A 16,419-nucleotide genomic window follows, 5' to 3' on the forward strand; every position below is an offset into this window, starting at 1 on the left:
CTCCAGTACCACACAGCACCTAGAAATTCAAATTTTCCTTAAAAATGGAAAATGGAACAAAGATAATCACCTCGTATAGGAATTTCATTACAATGTGGATGAAATACAAAGCAAGGATGAGCAGCATAGTGTGGTGCTGATTCCACAGGGCTCCTGATTTTTCAAAGGTTTTCTCCTGCATGTTTGTCCTGATTACACAGCTCAGAATTTCAGCTGCATGTCCAAATACTGTGCTTCTAACCACCAAGCTGCATGTGTGTAAGGGCTAGAGAGTGAATTACAGACGAGAAAAGGAATCTCTGTGTGGATTTCTGTATTCTATTACCTATGCTTACGCGAAACCAGTGCTCCCCACACATCCTGTTGGCTGCAAATGCCAGTGGGAGCCCAGACATCAGCAGCTCTTCATGCTATGCAATGCATTCCCCAAAAGCCTTCCAAAAATCCTGCAAGAGCAGTGCTGATGGTTTCCTTCACGCCCAAAAACCCAGGATTCACCTCCAGAGGGTGCTGCAAACTTGCTGTGGTCACCAGCCCATGGTGTGCAGGAGGGAGTTGCTCAATGGGTATTTCACTGCGGTTAGGGGCGATCAAAGTATGTATGTAATGTTTTGACTGTCATTCTGACTGCACAGCACGTAGTTTTAGGTATAGTTTGTATGCACTTTGAAGTAAAAAAATCCAGGTGGCAGCTGTCTTTTGTTAACATGAGATTATTGTGCTTACAGAGTGAACATGAAGCACATCTATAAACAGCAAAAGAACAGATCCAAGTCAGTCATGAAAAGAAAAAACCCTTTAATATGATTCTTGGGGCATCTTGCTTCTCTGTTAATTTGCAGCTGAATAGATGCCGTACAAGCAAATATTCATACAATGAAATATACAGAACCAGAATTCTAAGGAGTGCTGACAACACTGTGGTAACCCTTTTCCTGACGTTACTGAGAGAGACTCCCTCCCTACCCTAAGTAGTGTCCAGAGCAGGCAGAGGCATACAGATGGGGAATCGAGGCATGGAGAAGAAGAGAATTTTGAGTGCTGGAGAAGGAGGGTAAGCTTATAGTATTAGAAAAGTGCTGTTTCTTAGTGTTGCTTGTAAGGCCATGTTGAAAGCATGTGGCAGAGCTACTAATCTTACAAAAGGACGAGTTTTAGGATGACACTAATGTCATGAGTGTTGCTGGGTTCTTTTGGCCTGCCCAGATTAAAATGGCTGCAGGAGAGCACAGCAGCTGTGAGGCATGATGTTGACTGCTGCCTTGCTACTGGCCATGTTCCTCAGCACTTTCATGGCAGAATTCCTTCTGCCTTCATGACCCCTTGGTGTTGCTCTCATCCTGCTCAGGATGAACTGGGAGGCTTTGCCAGTACAGTGCTGAATCCCTGGTTCTGCACTGGGATTGCCCCACTCTGTATACTGGATTTGTCTTCCTGGCTGCCAGCTGCCCGTGGCTGTTGGTGACAGAATTGGCAAGAAGGGTTGGCCCTGTCCCAGGATGTGCCTCCCCCTCCAAGTGAGCAACTCGCTGGGGTCCCAGAGCTGGCCGTGCTGTGCTGAGGTTGTAGATGGATCACTGCACTCCTGTGGGTGTATCCCTTCCAGTGTGCAGATGCTGCCCTGCACAACCCCTGCACCTTCTGGACAGACATGGTGAGGCTGAGCTTGTGAGATAGTTCTGAGGAAGTCCAGTGCCAGGACCTAAAAGATGTTTTAGCTACAAACAGCTCAGCTGTGGTGGAGTGGGAATGGGCAATTTGCTCCAGGCTGTCTTGGTGTGGGAACAACAAGCAGTGCTCAGAGAAACTTTCTGCTTGGGCAGAGCACTTCTTTTCCCCAGTCCCAAATCCAAGGCAGGCTTGAGAAGAGCAACTAAAGCAGTAGGAGAATGCATTGCAGCCAGCCCAGTGTAAGTGGTGGAGAAGCAGCCAGGAGGTCTTGGATGGCAGGTCATCGGGATGGTCATGCACAGCTTCTTCATTAGCTGGAATTCAAGTCCTGTAGAAAATGGATGCTTCAGTAGTTGCTTTTGGTCTAATGGCTTGACCAAAAGTGGATACTAAAATTTATCATTAATTTATGACATGTTCCAAATTGTTCATTCTGAAAGTCAAAGCATTTTATTTCAGCTTGATTTGACCACATCCGCTGGATCAGTTGTGGTGCCTCAGGCTTCCCTTCTAATTTGTGGCTGGATTCATCTCTGTGGTACACAGCAATGGTTTGGGAGGATGACATCCTACAACATCATCTCAGATTAAATCCAAATAGAGAATGTAAGGAAAGGAAGAGGTAAAGGATAAAAGAATGGAAGAACACAAGACATCACTTTTCTGAGACAGTGTTGTGTCTGAGGCAGACAGAGATTAATAAAAAATTGACCAAAAAAGAAGTGTGCTCAAGTAGGTCACCTGAAGTGTTTCAATTCGGTCAACAAGACCTGGAACGAAAGCTTTCAGTTTGGTTTTCTGGTTAAAATAATAATAATAATAGTAATAATAATAATAATAATAATAATAATAATAATAATAATAATAATAAAAACCCAACAGCATTTTTGTTCAGAAGGCATTGGAAGAAAATACCCAACCAGCCCTTCTGGTAGCACAGAAGGAAAGTTTCTTTCTCTGAGCTGGTGGCAAATTTTCATATACAATTCTGGTCTTGTTGATAGGTCTTTCTCCTTCCTAATTAATTTGGGCTTCCTCAGTGGAACCAGTGGCATGGGTTTTGAGGGAGACAAATACAATGAGATCTTGAGATGTTTTTAGCAATCCAGAGTACCCTCCCCTGCTGTCTGCACTCCGTCCTTTTCTTCCCCCTCCCCTCGCTGAAAATACACATTTTCCCCCACATCTGCAACAACCCTACTTTTTACATTCTTTTTACATTCAGTTTTGTTGTCTCTAGCCTTGAGATTGTCCTTTGAATTAGGGGTCCCATCTGTTGTTATCCTGAGCAGCACAGAAATAGAAAATCCTGCAGGCAAATTGAGTGTTGCTTTGCAGGACCAGACTGAGCTTTACATCCAATTTAATGCTTAGTTTAAATTCTGTTGTATATGCACCTTAGATCAATCTTTTTTTTTTCAGGGGCAATGTGCCAAGTAAATGGAAATTTATATTTGACAATTTCGTGTTTTCCTTAAAAATAAAACACCTTAGTAATAAGTAAACTGGGGAATGGGTGGGGGAGCAGGTTTACTGAGAGGCAGGGATGGTTCTGTCAGTGCATCTTTTTCTTCTTGTATGTGACATTTTGTACTCTTAGATGCAGAACTGGAATCCCAAGGAGGCTGTATTTGTGAGCAGAACTGTGTCCAGCCAGGCACTGAGCTACCCTGTCTTATAAAACCCATTTGCAAATGTTTGGCCTCTAGCCAATTTCAAAGCTCCTTTGAATAAATGTTTGTGTATGAAGTATTGAGTAAACAGTTCCTGGGCACATCAAATAGGAATGGCATAGCTTAGTGCCTATTTGATGGCACATTTCATGAGGACAACTCACTTGTAAAGCAGTAATACACCCATTAGATGTGACTTGGGAGTTAGGCAGAGTTCCTTACTATTGCAGTTCAAATCTAGATCTGAATTTTATAGCCTCCCCATCCTTGGTAGCAGCAGAAGAGTGGTTTTCTGTGGCTACTTATCACGGCAGTTTCCCACTGGGCTGATGCCCAGCAGGATGCCGGAGCCAGGATAACTCAGTGGAGGCTCAAGCAGCCTAAGCAAGCTATAGTGATTTTCGGCTCTTAGTGATTTTCAGCTCAGTGATTTCAGCTCTTTAGCTTGCTAGGTGCTGCAGCAGCAGACGCAGGGAAAGAGAGGAGAAGGCCCTGTGAGGTTCCGCAGGATTCTTTATTCGGGTGTACCGCAAAGGTTCTCAGTGACAGCTCTTCTCCCGAACCAGAGTATGGGGTTTTTATACCCTACAGGGGTTTTGGAAACTGTCCAATAGTAAGGGTCAGGGGAAAGTGACCTATAGGCTTACAGAGAGATAAGCAGGGTCCGAAAAGTAGAAGAGAGGGGCTGCTAAGGTCCAGTCATGCTGACTTGTCATTTCCTAGCTCAGGCTTCTGACCTCCAAGGAGGCCTTGCAGGCCTTGAGCCTGCTACAGCTACTGACACATCTGAGTTTTTACTACACTCTAATGGGATGTTCCCACCATCACTGTGCAGTGGAGTCCATTTCTAAGTGGATGTGAGCTGGAAAACATTGGTGGCCAGACTGAGATTCTGAAGGACAGTGCTTTAGAATAAATGTTTTTTACCTTCCCTTTTGTCTGCCCAAGCTTGTCTCCAGTTAAGAAAGCCTACTTCTTCCATCTATCGAGGTACCAAAACCTTCAGGAAAATCCCTTATCTTACAGTGCAGCAGTACCGCCACTGAGTAGGACAACATGCTGATTTTCAAATGGAATAATACTTATAAAAGGTGGGTCTGGACAGTAAAATCTGGACAGTAAAGTCTGAGTATAATTCTTGATCCAAAATCTCCCTAGCAAGAGGTGTTCAAACCCTGGGCTTAAGTATGTGCTGTTGTAAGAGACAAGATGTGCTAAGTTCATGTCAGGAGTTTCAGTGAGTTGCAGGGATTGTCTGTGAAACAGTCGTTACTGTATCTACTGCTGAATTCAAATTGAGTCATTCTTGAGGGAAGCAACAGACAGTTTATCACTCACTTATCAATAAATATAGGGAATAAAATTTATCAAACTTCAAAAACAGAGCTGTGAAAACCAGCTACATTTTATGTAGGCTTCACACCCTTTAAAAATTCACAAGAAAGCAAACGGCAGAGATTTTATCATTGGAATCTGAATCAGATTGATTTTCTGGATTTGGCCTTGGCTCAGATCTGAATGTGATTTTAGATGCAAAGTCCCCAAAGTCTGCAAATCTGAATCTCTGTCACCCTTGGATGCTATCAGTGTGGGATAGACTGTATTATCCCAATAGTATGAAAAAGGTGAAACAAACTTACTTTGCTATTTTCTTTACTGTTCACTCTGAACTCAGATTTCATAAAATGCTGGTAACTGTGAGGAATGTGGTGTACAGATAGTAACAGTGACTATTTTTGTGTTTTCCTCCTGTGTTCCCACTCTCCGTTATTAGGCTGTAAACAATGGAGAATGTGAGGAGAACCTGGTCGCTTAGATCCTGTTCCATCTTGTGGCATGGCCTCAGTATTCCCAAGCTTGTGTGTACGTTACAGCAGGAGGAAGGATGATAGAGAAGAATGTGAATTTTTGGCATACTTGATATACAGGTGCATCCATGCAAACCTGATCCCCTCTGGTTGCTAACTTTTGATTCTTTTTCACTGCAGCTCAACCATAAACACTGTAGCTGAAACACTGTCATGATTTTATGACAGAAAAGAGATTTGTTGGCATGTGGACCACGGAGGAAAGAACCACTTCTCATTTTTTTGGGGTGTAAAAAGTTCCTCTCAAATGGAGAGAGAGAACTTTCTTTCCTTTTTGGAACAGCATGATCCAGTGAGCCTCTTGTCCTTCTCCACTGCACAAGGTGTGAGTGCAGCCTGCAGGAAGGATGACAGAGCTGTTGGGTGGCACTTTCACCTCTTGGCAATTCTGTGTTCCCAAAGCGTGGGCATGGCCCAGCTCTCCTGGCATGGCAGTGCTGTGAAGGTCAGAGCACGTTGCATTGGGAAGAGGTGTCCTCCCTCCTGCACTGGCTGATAGAAATCCCAGGGAGGATGCTAAGAGTTTATTTGAAAATAGATGAAAGCAAGCAAATTAATCAGACAGCAAAAAGAAAATTATGTTCTATAAGGCATCAGTGGTTTGGGTTGTGAGGCAGAGCTGCAGCCAGAGGCAGTGGCAGGCTTGCCAGCATGAATACCCAAGAAGAATGTGGAGCAGGACACTCATGTCACTGGACAAGTCACTGCAGCAGTGACTTCTGGTGAGTTCTCGTGTTTGCAGTCAGTACTAGGAGGGAGGCAACATGGACGTGCTGCACTTGATGTGCTGCAAATTCTTTTTCAACAGTTACCATTCATCTGAAAAAGAAGAAACACTGAAAAGAAAGCTGCTTTTCTTCTTCTTCTTCTTCGGGCCACCAGCATATCCCTGGCAGTGGCAGTGCTATCTAGCTGGGAAGACCTTTACTCTGAATTGTAACATTCAGGCTGCCTTTCTCCTCTGCCTAATTCTTCTGCTCATAATTTATGAGGGACAGTGGGTGCAGCCAAGGGTGGGTAAATTGATCTTTTCACATGGGAGGGAATACCATAATAATCTGTTTTTTCTGAGAGAAACAAACAAATCTCTCATCTTGCAGTTCTGCTGCTGAGAGGAGATTCTGTGCTGGAGTCTTCATGGCATGGATTGGGTAAATGTAGGAGGCTTGGAAGTGGGTAAATGTGGGAGTTATGTGAAAGAAGGCTTAGAAATATGAGTAGGTATTAATGTCTCTGTTTTGACTACCTCAGACATGTTTGACAGCTCCTCCCATCAGCCTGAGAGAAACAAAAAAAGTAAGAATGTGTAGTGATATTTTGTAATGAATTTGTTTGGATTCCATTTATTCCAAGTTTATGTTCTGTTAGCAGCCTCCTTACAGAAAGTCTCCTGGAAAGATGCATTTGAACTTAATGTAGCAGTTAACCCAGGAGAAGTTAATTTTAAACTTGCAGTCCTGTGATCTTGCGTGGAAGCATAATGCCAAGAGTCACACACAACTCTTTAAACATCACAAAAAACCCCATCCCATATGACCTGGCATTATCATTCCTATCTGCAGTAAAGAATTCTTTCCCAAGGGTCTGGGGTTTTTTTTTCTAAAACAAACAGTTTTCAATAACAAATGCCTTTGATAACTTTTCTAACTGTTTGTTACAAGGAAACAAGCAAGCAGAGAGGGGGAGATTTACTGATTGAATGAGATGTTTCATATTTTTTACCCACTGCAACTTACATCCAGCTGCAGGCCTTGGTCCAGAGGCTGAGATCACTTGGCAGTGAGGGTTGCATGGGGAGCTTCTTGCTGATCCCTTACCTGGTGTCACTGATGACTGTGGGATCTGTGGTGGGAGCCGTAGCTCTGTAGGGCCATAGTCTCAGCTTGTCCCTGAAGTACCTTGTTATTTTTCTTTGCAAAGACAAATGACTTTTCTCCACACAGGACCCTGTCTGCTGCCAGTTGTCCCCAGCACTGTTTTTTCCAGTGGGGGGTTGACCATACCCTTGAAGGACCAGCAAGTTGCGGTTCAAGGGTTCAGAAGCAGCCACTGGGCAGACAGCTGCTTCCCTTGAAAGGTTACCAGCTTGTATTGCTCCTGAACACAGCATCCTACTGAGCACACGCTGAGAGAACATCCTCACCCAAGCCTTTATAGGAGATCATTCTTTTTTACCCATCTATTAATAAGCAGGTGATGTCAGCCCGTCACTCCTTTCTTCCCCCAAGCAAAATCTAACCACAATGAGCAAATAATAGATGAGATTTGGAGAGGGGATGCTGATGGTGTTGGAATGCTGGGTGACCCCAGGAACAGACACTGTCACTGAGTCAGAAGATGACATCAACACTCCTGCTCCGCTGACAGGTTTGCTATCTGCAAAAAAAAAAATGGGCTTAGGCCTGTGCTCCTATTGTGTTCCAGTTAATGCTGGCATTCAGTGGCGAGCAGGGCTGCTGCTTGTTAATCTGATCAAATGGTGTTCAACAGGAGAGATCACAGCAGTGGAAATTCTAAAGGGGTGATGCCATATGCTTGTCTGCAAATGAAAGTGGGCTCTGGTCACAGCAGGGAATTCCCTCATTTCTCTGCTGCTCTGCCTGCATGTCCCACTTAGGGTAGCGCAGGACTGCCCATGCTGTAGGTGTCCCCTCCCCCTCTGGAGTAGAAGCAGCTTCTTGGCTGGCTGGAACTGAAAGGTCACACTGGGGTTTGCCTTCCCCATCTTCCTGCTGCTGTTTCTCTCCAGCTTTCCCTTTTCTTCAGATGTCAAGAGAAGTGTTCAAAGCATCAGGAGCAGGTGGAACAAAGTGGTCCAAGAACAAGGGGATACTTGTGTGTCTTCCATGCAGTGGCTCATCTGAGAATTTACAAGGTAGAGAGTACAGACCTGTTGGGAATAGTTTTCAGTGTGTATGTGAGATTTGAAGGATGGCTACCAGATGAGGAACCCTCTTCCATAGGTCCTCCACATCCCTCTGTGACAGACTCTGCAACCTACAGCATAGCACTCTCCTCCAGTCCCCCCAATGCAGGTTTTAATATTGGGCTTGTCTCCGCTGGGAGTGTGGAATTCAATGTCCTGTCCGTACTACTGTGTACCTTAGGGCAGAGATTAACCTCATCAGGGGCAAGCTGACAAGCTGCAAAGTACTCTGACTGCAAGGGTTTGCTACAAAAAGGTTTCTAGTGAGTGTTCTGGTGTCCTAGGTTGATAAGGAAGTGAGTTTTTTGGGAGGTTGTAGTCAAACCAATCAGTGCTCAGATTTTAATATTGGCATCTGGTGTGGCCACTGAAGACATGGGCAGCCTCTGAGAACACAGGGGGTTAAAAGCAGAGAACTCGCAGGGGAACTCTCTCTTGGTTCCAGTCCCTGAAAGAGGTCAGACCTCCTCTGCTCAGCCGCGGCCTGGATGGGGAGGGGAAGCTGTGTGGCCTGGGGTGAGGTAGGCCAGAGCTTTGGACAGAGAAGGGGGGTGAAGGCCCTTGCAGGATGGAAAGGTAGAGGAGCCCTGAGAGGCATCGGGCAGAGAGAGAGGTGGGGGGAGAGAGCCTGTGCTTGTGCCACCTTGAAATTTGGTATCATGTGCCAGCAGCACAGCCGAGAAGGAGAAGGTGGGGGGATGCGGCGAGAAGGTGCCCGGCCACAGTGGGAGTTCTGGGCAGGCAGAGCCCAAGATTTTAACCCTTTTCTTGGATAATGGAAACCTTGCAAATACTGATCCTCCTGGATCTGAATGAGAAGAGATAGAGATGAAATTGAAGGAAATGGGCAAGCGTGATGAAAGTTCGTGCAAGTGAAAGAGGTTAGAAGAAGTTGAGAAGAATCCTAGGTGGGAAGAGATGATGGAGTGGCCTTTGGCTGGATTCTTTTCTTGTATAGCCACGGACAGAACCTTTTTTCCTGTAACACAGAGACTGCATTTAGGGGGAGGCAATGGCTTGGAGCCAAGAGAGTGCGGTGATGTTATGTGAAGGAGTGCATGAACAGAGATGGATGAGGAGGGTGCCCTCTGTCTTCAGTGAAGAAGAAGAAGATGTCTGTCCTCGAGACCCCTCAGCCCCAGGGGGTGAATTTGGAGGGGACTGGTGTCCCGAAAGTGAGATACTGTTGCTTTTTTGGAACTGGGCAAAGCATCCTTAAAATGGGAACCCTAGAAGCAGTCCTGGTCCATGCACAGTGGTGAGAGCACTGAACGTGGAAGGAAGAGGTCACGAAGGCAAATGTTCTCCAGGCAGTGCCACAAGTGACATGGAAACCCAAGAGGTTACAACCATTTCCTGAGGAAGCCGATGGTACAAGAGGGACTTCTCTCTCCTTGTTGAACTGAAAGTTGATTATCTGAGGGATGGTGATAAATTGAGAGTTGTTTATCTGAGGGGTGGTAACTGGACTGAGAAGCTAAGGTTTTATCTCATTGTGCTATGGTGGAAATGGAAATTGGGGGGAAGAGAAGGAATGTTTTGGAAGGTTTTCATTCTGAGTTCTGTGCGTGTGTTCCTTTTTACATATTGTAGTTAATAAAGTTTTTTCTTTATTCCTAAGCTGGAGCCCTTTTTGCTCTATTTCTGGTCACACCTCACAGCAGCCACTGTGGAGAATACATTTTCATGGGGGCATTGGCATTGTGCCAGCATCAAACCAGGACATCTGGTGAAAACAGGCTCTGGGTTAGATATTCCCTATCTGTCCAAGCCTCCTGTCCTCAGGTAAATATGAAACAAAGATAAGCATGAGGCTAATTGCTTTTGCAAGGTAGGAGAGGGGTAGAAAGTCAAGACCTGGAGATTACTGAACTATTAAGATTTCCCTGGGTTATTTGTTCTTCCACTACTAATCAATATGTTGCTTTATAATTGCATGAGCCAAAGATGAACTTTTACTCTGCCTCATAAAACAATCTCCCATAAATCCCGGCTGGGATAGCTGGAATCTGCTATATTAAGCTTAATAGCTAGCATAAGTCAGAATGCCTCTGAGGAGGATGCCAGTTTTTTTAGAAGGCTAAGCAGGTATTACAATGTCCTTCTCCTTTGCCCCCTCTCTCCCTGGCTTTGGCTGTTGCCAAGTTGTTTCAGTGCCACTTTTTGGGCCACATCATTGCAATAGTGCAACACCACCCTGTTTAGATTCACAGCAGGTCCATGGGAGACTACATGAATCCCAAAGAAGTCTGAAGGCCATCCCTTGAAAACACATGAACCAATACTGAGTTTTATATAACCCTCTTTTACACATAGGCTAAAGCTAGTGCTACCACTCTTTTAAAAGAAGTGCTCTCTCCTTAGGAAAAAAAAAATTAATCCAGCCTCTTTCAGACAATTATTTCCAGGCCACATAGCTGGCGTGAATGATGTGAAATATTTCAGAGGCAGCCCTGAGTAGAAGGATTGCATAACCAGGCACTGTCCTGTGTCAAATCTCAATGGATGTTACTAAGAAGACAGGGCAATTTTACTCACAGCTGATGTGTAGGTAGTGTGGATTTGGGGTTGGTTACTTACCCAGTCCATTTCATTTTGGCATCCCTGCTTGTTGTAGGTGGCTGCACATGCACCTGTACACCAGTAATTACCTGGTTTGTAATGATAAGGTGATGACTAGAACAGCTTAAATCAAGTGAGGATATATGAATTTAGCTGACTCTGCCACTGAATGTGAACACAGAGAAATCATAAAGTGTGATATAACTTGTTCTCCTGCATTTAATTTAGAATTTGTGACCCCAATCTTTATAAATCTCTTGGTCAGCTTTTCTGACTTTTGTGGTGGGAGGTCAATCCATTGTTACAGTCAGGAGGGTTTGTGTTACAGGGTCTTGGGAGTTCAAGGGAAAATAATTAGTTTCAGTTACATCATTAAGTCTAATAATTATGATCAAGCTGTGGCAGCCTCCAGTTTAGGAGCATAATCTGCAGAAAGATTCTCCTTGACAGGTTTCCAAAGGCTTTGTTTGGTATAGTGACTGTGAACACCAAAATAAGCAAACCAGCAACTTTATGTTCTGACCTCTCTGTTTCCAGGAAGTTTTAGAACAATCTGGGGGAGGGTCAAAATTCACATCTGCACCCACATTTTAGTTTCTTCTCCCTTTGTTGCTCAGTGGTAGATGAAGTGATGCTTTGCAGCCACCTGCAGTGAGTTGATCCAGATCCGTATCCAAAATCCGCATTTGGAGCTCTAAAAGCCAATGGTGTGTAACTGGTACTTAGCTTTAGTGGACCCATCAGTAATTAACCTAAGATGCTAAGTGACTAAGCCAAGTGGGACAGTGACATTGAGCACAAACAGCATTGCCTCATTCTTCATTTTTTATTGAAGTGCTCGGAATGTCTTGCCAGGTGCCTGGTTTATTATAAATAAAATGGCCCTGTTCTGTGGAGCTTTGAGAATTCCTGGGAAAGGATAGGAAGAAATATATGTGTGTTTTTAAATACAGCTCAACTAGGTTCCCTGAAGAAGTCTGGCAAAGGGAGGTTTCCAGAGATATTTGAAACTGGGAAGTGTCCTGTGGTAGTTTCTGGTGTTCCCGGACAGAGGAGGAATGATTGAATCTGACTCCATATTCTTAGAAGGCTAATTTATTATAATATGGTATTATATTAAAGAATGCTATACTAAACTATACTAAATTATACTGAAGAATATAGAAAGGATACAGACAGAAGGCTTAACAAGAATGATAATGAAAACTCGTGACTGACTCCTCAGAGTCCAACACAGCTGGCCGTGATTGGCCATTAAGTTAAAACCATTCACATGTTGGATAAACGATCTCCAAACCACATTCCAAAGCTGCAAAACACAGGAGAAGCTGAGGCTTCTCAGCTTCCCAGGAGAAAATCCTGGGCAAGGAGATTTTTCCAGAAGATATGACAGTGAGTGTGCTGAGGTTGAGTTCAGACATGAGATTAGGAACAAGGCATGGACTCATGAAACTATTCAGAGGGTCTCTTAGTGAAGAGGCCAGCAAATACAGCTGTGAGAACTTTTGGGATTTGAGAACAATAATTTAGAAAGAAACTTGTATTATCTTGAGCTGTAGCCTTAAAATCAGTGTCTGTGATGCTAAGGGGTTCTAACCATCCCTTTTTCTAGTCAAATCTATTCCTGCTTGCTTGTGTGATGCCTTTTCTGTTGTACAGGTTAATGCATGTCTTATAGATGAAGATACTTGAATAGGTGGGATAAAAAATTTCCAATTTGTACAATTGGTGAAATGAACAGATATATGTAAAGTGAGTTCTGCTTTTTATCTTGTGCACATGGAGTTGAACAAAAATGGCTTCTTCAATCAGCAGTACATTAGCTTTCACCCCCTCCTCTAGGTGACATGTTCCATCACTGAGCTGCTCTCTTCTTTGATCTGCTTTTTTTTGTTTCCAAACAGCTTTCTCTTTCATCAGGAAAGGTTGGCTTCTCCTGTGGGAAGAACATCAGTAAAAACACTAGAGAAAAATGGAAGAGATAATAGTATGAATTTATCTTCTGAGTAAGTTCCTGTTCCAGAAAATGGAGCAACATCTCTTCCTCCCATTTCTCTAATTACCATTTAATAGAAACAAGGCTATGAACAAAGGAATTTTAATAGCTTTAGGGTGTTGCACTCTTCAGTCACTCTTCAAGGTGGAAGGATTTAGATGATAAGGATCCCAGCTAGTCCTGGCATTTCTAGCAGGAGCAGTAATAGTTAAATTACATATTTTAATATATTTTTGCCCTGCATTTTGCTATGGTATGATTGGATTTTCTGTTAGGAACTGGTACAAAGCAGAATGAAGTCTGTGGCACTCTTTCAAATAACTGTAAAAAGCTTTCTTCCAGGCCTTTAAGTGAAGGTCATTGGAGTTATTCCCTTCATCTCTGAGAGAGAGAGAGAGAGAGTAATAAGGGGATATTACATCCCTTTCCCAGATAGGAGAGCTGAGAAAACTGCAGCCCTGTTTGACAGTGGTCAGTTAGATCACCTCTGCTCTGGGAATACAACTCCTTCCACGTTCTGCACTCTCCCCTGACCAATAGGGCTGTGGCTGAATCCTAAGAAGTCTTTATAAAGCTGCAGACTCCTCCAAGTCATAAATAAGATCCCATTTTAATTAAAACATTGACTTTATAAAATACACATGGCACAATAACTCATAATATTTAGAAACTCTAGTGGGAATTACATAACAATTTGTTATGCAATATTTAAAAGCAGTGATATTTCAGCTGGTTTGCTGCCATTGTTTCTGGAGAGTTCCTTCTCCAGAGCCTTCCTGGACCACATCCTACTTGTGGCTATTTACATAGCAAAGCTGTGCAGATATGTCACTGTAAGACTGAATCTGTGCGTGCTGTTTGGGTCCAATCTGGCTAGCTGTGGACCTTTACCCTTACAATCTTACACAGGACAAAGGCAAAAGACAAAGGCGCTCTTCTCCTCTTGGGAACAAAGTCCTATTTTATTTCTTAGGTGGGAGACACCAGGTAGTCCAGGTGACTTCCCAGGTGGAAAAGAGAGAGATGCCTCATGGCAGAAGACTTTTAAACCCAGGGGCATGGGTGGGCAGAGGAAGAGGACCACAGCCAATGGGATACAAGTGAGGAGGGGGAGCAAGGTGAAGAGTAAACCTGGGACAAACCATCACCACTGGGGCTTTTGGGGGAGGGAAAGACCATATGATGTAAGAGGGGAATCCCATGGGGATACAAACGTACTATTCTGTGCAATAATACACAATCCAGTGCAAAACAACTAAATAACTATTTAGTGCAATACAATACCTCACTGTGGATCTAATCTTTGTTGTCATCAATGGGTGTATTGTGAACACCTCCCTTATATTGTGGGCTCTCTTGCTTCATCACATAAATGCTTGTGAAGTTGGATCCTGTGGATGTGAGCCGAAATTTAATACCTGGCTTGAAATTAATGACTCCTGCTTACAGACGATATCCTTCCTTCCTTTTTGCTTTTACTTATTACATTTTTTAGTACATGTATTATAGTGGAAGGGATTACATGGCAGCTAGGGATAAAAGTGTCCTTGACATACAATCCTATAATTTCTCCTTATCATGTGGCAAAAAGATGGCTGGTTAATATGTGTTTCATGCTTTGTAAGGAACATGCCAATATTCCATAAAAATGTTCTGACTGGGAATGGCTAAGGTTGTTTGCCTCTTATTCCCTTGCTGCAATCCTTCCTTTAACATCATGTGATTGGAGCTGTGAAAACCTGGGAAGCAGCCCACCTTTCTTGTCTCTTCTCTCATTTGGTAAATACAGAGACCAGGATAGGGAATTTTACTTGTTATATGCCTGGACAGGGGATAAGGCTTAACAGGTTTTTTTTTAATCTCCAGAAATTATGATTGTCTGATTATTCCCATGTTTCCTCTGTCTTTTAAAGGATGACACTTCAGTGTACAACTTTCTCAGCAAATCAAAGTCTTACTTTGCAGGGAACACTCTGTTACTGTCTTTCTGCCTGAGCCCCAAATACTGTGTTTTCATTATTTGGGCTCCTACTGACTGTGGGGAAGATCAGTAACCAGTGCCTGGTGTCTGTCCATGTTATCACTTGGTGCCAGGTGATACCGTAGTAGCTCATATAGTAGGCAAAGATTTTATGCATAAAAGTAGCAGTTCCTCCACGTTCAATTTTGCATCCTTGACCCTAAAATTAGAAGCTCATTTTTGAATACACCACAGTCTGAAATACAATCCTTGTTTGCTGCAGCAAAAGCTGATGAGTAAGTGTGGAGTTGGAAGAGGAGAAAGCAGTGGCTTCCAGTAAGAATGAACCACTGGAGGAAAAAGCAATGGTACATGGGCAGGAAGGAGTGCCAGGTCCAGGAATTATGTGTGTTATCACTGAGTTTTCCTCTTTGCCACTGCTGATTAAATTCCCAGCTGGACATTAAGAGGGTGAGAAGCTGTGCGCCTTTCATTTTGTTCTAAGGTTTTCAGACTGTAGTGCTCTTCCTAGGAAATTTATGCTTTATTTCACTTGCTGCACAGCTGTGGAGGTCTAATGCCAGAGGCAGTCATTGACTAGCCAGGTTTAAAAAATCATTTCTTGCAGTATGTTGAATAATTTCCTTTGAGAAATAAGACTTAGGGTGTCTAACACTTATCCCTGAAAAACGCTGGTTCTTTTGGAAAATTTTGACTTTAGTGATGTGACCAGGGCCCTGCTCTGCTCTACATTCTCTGGGGAAATGTGACTGTGTAGTCTCACTCTGAGCAGCTTGTCTGCATCTACCACTGCAGCCATCTACACCCAAATAAAGCAAGCACATAAAGAAAAAAGCAGAGAAAGCTGTTTTTCTGAAATTGTAACAATCTTTTGTTATCAGTCTGTGATCAGTGCTGTGGTAATTGGTGACAGCGGCTGAGGAAATGCAGGTTATTACAGGAGGGGAATGTCCCTATCAGTCATCTTGAGTCCAACTTTCTTATCTTCAAATCAGAGCATGGTGGCATTTAAATCAACACAATATTATTGCATTGATGCAACAGGCAGTCTGCTAAGTTCTTGTGTACCAGATGGTAAATGCAGCTTGAGTTGGCAAATTGTTGCTCTTCTTCCTGCTGTGCAAAGGCTTTTTATCTAAAAGCTTAATAAAAACAGAAGAGAAAACTGAGGAGAAATTCCTTTAATCAAGTGTGAGAGATTTTGAAGAAAATAATAACAAGAAAAAAAGCAGACAATGGTACAAGAGGTTCTGCTTCACTGCTTTCTGATTTATTCCTCTTGCATGAGAGCTCTGAGGGACAAAGCCTGCTGAGTTTACTCTACAGAGATCCCTAATGACTTCAATAGGAATTCATTTAGAAAATAAGGTACCACTGAGCATAAGCCTGTCCAGATTTACCATAGTGGCTTCCTCTACAAATATTTCTGAAATTCAGCAATTTTACTAGAATAATGGGGAAGGATTAGAGTTTTTTTTTAAAAAAGTAGGATTAATAAGCAAAAGCTGATGACAGGACCAGTCATGTTGATGGTTGGTCTATAATGTGAGACCCTTAAAATTTTAGAATTGCCTCCAGATACAAATTTTGTCATTCTAGGCTAGTCAAATCCTTGGCAGTACACTTTAGAAGCGAGTCCTCTTCTGGTGGGGGTTTCATCAGAAGGAAAGATAAATATTCCCATCTGTAACTTCAAAAATCTAGGAATCCTCCTGGGGCCTTAAAAAAATTTAGAAAAAAAA

The 16,419-nt window shown here is 43.2% G+C and overlaps 1 protein-coding gene and 1 long non-coding RNA gene across 2 annotated transcripts in view; one reads left to right on the forward strand and one right to left on the reverse strand.

Annotated features, from left to right (window-relative positions):
- Positions 1-16,419, forward strand: part of DUSP10 (dual specificity phosphatase 10) — a 182,529-nt gene that overhangs the window by 3,196 nt on the left and 162,914 nt on the right. The window lies entirely within an intron of this gene.
- On the reverse strand, positions 12,449-13,704 carry LOC135298165 (uncharacterized). Its single transcript, XR_010360157.1, has 2 exons — positions 13,602-13,704; positions 12,449-12,636 (listed from the first exon to the last, which is right to left on the reverse strand). It is a non-coding gene; the product is annotated as an uncharacterized LOC135298165 (long non-coding RNA).

The sequence above is a fragment of the Passer domesticus genome, chromosome 3, assembly GCF_036417665.1.
Source record: "Passer domesticus isolate bPasDom1 chromosome 3, bPasDom1.hap1, whole genome shotgun sequence".
NCBI classification, from domain to species: domain Eukaryota; kingdom Metazoa; phylum Chordata; class Aves; order Passeriformes; family Passeridae; genus Passer; species Passer domesticus.